Genomic DNA, 3,439 nt, shown 5'->3' on the forward strand with positions numbered 1-3,439 from the left:
AAAACTACAATGAGATACCATCTGTCTTAGGCTGGGTTCTCTAGAGAAGCAAAACCAGTAAAGTGTATAAATGTATATATAGAGAGAGATTATATCAAGGAAACAGCTCACGCGATTGTAGAGGCTAGAACGTCCCAAGTCCATGGATCAGCGTAGAGGCCTCTCCCAAGTCACAAATCTGCAGAAGCTGGCAAGCCCAAGATCTCAAGATCAGAGCGTCGGAGAGCAGGGCTCCCACTCACAGGCTGTGCAGATCAATGAATCCCAGGTTCGGCAGATAAGCTGACAGCTCAAGTCCCAAAAACGGGAGATGAGACGACAGGAAGCAGCCACAGGATCCAGACAGAGCAAAAAGCCAGAACGTCTGCTTATATACAGAAGCGGGCCACACTCCCAAGGAGACTCCCTTTCATCTGATTGGCTACTCACAGTATATTCAATCATGGGAGTAATTACATTAAAACACGGAGAATCATGGCCCAGCCAAGTTGACACACAATCTTAACCATCACACCATCTCACCCCAACAAGGTTAGCATTAATCCAAAAAACACAAAATAATAAATGTGGGAGATGTTGTGGAGAGACTGGAACACTTATACACTGCTGATGGGAATGTAAAATGGTACAACCACTTTGGAAATTGATTTGGTGTTTCCTTAAAAAGCTAAAAATAGAAGTACCATATGATCCAGCAATCCCACTCCTTGGAATATATCCTAGAGAAATAAGAGCTGTCACACAAACGGATATATGCACACCCAAGTTCATTGCAGCACTGTTCACAATAGCAAAAAGATGGAAACAACCTAGGTGCCCATCAACAGATGAATGGATAAACAAATTATGGTATATTCATACAATGGAATACTATGCAATGATAAAGAACAATGATGAATCTGCAAAAGATCTCATAACATGGATGAATCTGGAAGGCATTATGCTGAGTGAAATTAATCAGTCACAAAAGGACAAATATTGTATAAGACCACTCTTATAAGAACACAAGAAATGGTTTAAACACAGAAGAAAACATTCTTTGATGGTTACGAGGGTGGGGAGGGAGTGACAGGGGTATTCACTAACTAGATAGTAGATAGAATTATCTTAGGCAAAGGGAAGGATAACACACAATACAGGGGAAGTCAGCACAACTGGACTAAACCAAAAGCTAAGAAGTTTCCTGAATACAACCAAACACTTCAAGGGACAGAGTAGCCGGGGCAGGGGTCTGGGGATCATGGTTTCAGGGGACATCTAGGTCAACTGGCATAACAAATTTTATTAATAAAATGTTCTGCATCCCACTTTGATGAGTGGCATCTGGGGTCTTGGGGGCTGGTGAGCAAACATCTAGTATGCATGAACTGGTCCCAGCCCACCTAAAGCGGGGGAGAATGAGGAACACCAAAGACACAGGGAAAATGTTGGCCCAGGAGACAGAAAAGGCCATGCAGACAAGAGACTCCATCAACCTGGGACCAGAAGAATTGTATGGTGTCCAGCTGCCACTGGTGACTGCCCTGACGGGAAGCACAGCAGAGTCCCTGAAAGAGCGGGAGATGTGTGGGGTGTAGACTCAGGTTCTAGTAAGAAGACCAGACTTGGTGGTCTGAATGGGGCTGGCGGGACCCCAGGGGACATAGCCTCTGGGCTCTTCATTGACCTAGAGCTGGATCCGTTCCTGGGGCTGGCTCTTCAGACAAAGATTAGATTGGACTACGGAACATGGAATAATACTCCTGAAGACAGTGCTTCTTGACTCAGGTGGACGCATGAGACTGAATGGGTGGCCCCTGTCTGGAGACTAGATGGGAAGGCAGGGAGGGACAGGAGCTTGCTGAGTGGACGAGGGAGGACTGGGGTGGAGGGGAGGAGTGTGCTGTAGCATTGTGGGGAGGGATGCTGGGGTCACATGGCAATGGGTGTGTAGATTTTTGTATAGGAGACTGACTTGAACTGTGAACTTTCACTTGAAGCATAATTTAAAAAAAAAATTACCAAAAAAAGAAAAGGGGAGACTTCTCACAAAATGGTGCTAGAGACAGAAACACCACACAGTCCCTCCACAGCAAAGATCCGAAAAACTAAGCCAAACAGGGACAACAGCAATCCTGAAACCCTAAAACATCAAATGAAGAGATAAAGAACTCAGCCAAGCACCAATGGAGTGAGAAAACTGACAGAGAACGGAGAGCGAGGAGAGATTTATTCAGAGGTCCCCTATCAGCTAACGCAGCTTGGATCTGCCATCTTGGACTCCAATCAAAGACCAGCAAATAGGGGTTATGAGAAAGCAGCTTCATGGAGCTTCCAGCAGGATACAGAGCAACTGGTAATTTGAGATATATGCTTTCCCACCCCCCACCCTTCTTCACCCCCACTCAGCCTCCTCTGTTTCCTAAGGGCCACAGTCTCTTGTCTGGGAAGCACCGGCTGCTTGGATTCCACCCACCTGCACTGGCCGGCTCTCTAAGTGCCATTAGTTGGCTGCTGGTATTGCTTTTTATCCCCTTCTTTTGATTTCTTCCTTACCTCTCACCACCTCCCCCTCCTTTTGCTCAAATACCTGGCTCCGTGCGCCATCTTTGCTTCTTCTTAACGGGATGCAGACCTCCGTTCGAGTGTGGAGGTGCTTCCTGGTCTGGGCTGCCCCGCTGGTGGGATCCCGGGGATATTGTTTGTTTGTGTGTTTTGGGTTACTTGTTCGTTTTCTTTTCCTTTTCTTGAGTTGGGATCCCATTCTGGCTGGGCAGTGCTGTGCGGCTTGGAGCCTACCCCCTCCGCTTGCACAGACACGCAGAAGGATCCCTGAGGGCATTTCTATTTTTGTGGGTTTTTTCTTTTTCTGTTTTTTGGTGGGCTTTTCTTGTTCTTTTTCTTTTTTAATTTGTTTTGTTTTCTTTTCTCTCTTTTTCCCTTTTTGTCTTTCTCATTACTCAGTTTCTCGTCTCTCTATACCTTCCTTCTCTTTCTGTTACCTCAATACCTGGTGCTGAATACCTCTACGTCTTCTAGCCAGGTTGTACTGCAACACCTGAGAACAACTTCCCCAGACCTCATAGCTGCGCCTGTGGTATCCCTGGGAGCTTTGCTGTTCTTTTTCCTTTCTGAATGTTACTTATTCATTCTTTTCTTTTTTTTCTTCTTCTTCCCTTTTTGTTTTTCTCCATTTCATAGTCTCTCATATCTCCACTCCAACAGCAAGCTCCGCAAGCACTCTTTTTTGTTTGTTTATAAGTTTTTGGCTCCTGTTGCTCTCTCCTCTCTCCTATATCCATCTTAGTTAAACACATAACAATCTCCCCCCTACATCCTGCCTACCTGTACCGTGCCCTTAACATCACACTACCAAGCAGCACAGGCACGGCCTACTGGAACCTGCCCTGCACTGATTACCAACCCTCACTGGTGGCTGTAGTTAGTGTTATAAAAAACC

At 45.8% G+C, this 3,439-nt stretch overlaps 1 protein-coding gene across 1 annotated transcript in view; it reads right to left on the reverse strand.

Annotated features, from left to right (window-relative positions):
• Positions 1–3,439, reverse strand: part of ANO2 (anoctamin 2) — a 448,737-nt gene that overhangs the window by 325,303 nt on the left and 119,995 nt on the right. The gene's annotated exons all lie outside the window — the stretch shown is intronic.

Source organism: Trichechus manatus, unplaced genomic scaffold, assembly GCF_000243295.1.
Source record: "Trichechus manatus latirostris isolate Lorelei unplaced genomic scaffold, TriManLat1.0 scaffold00182, whole genome shotgun sequence".
Taxonomy (NCBI): domain Eukaryota; kingdom Metazoa; phylum Chordata; class Mammalia; order Sirenia; family Trichechidae; genus Trichechus; species Trichechus manatus.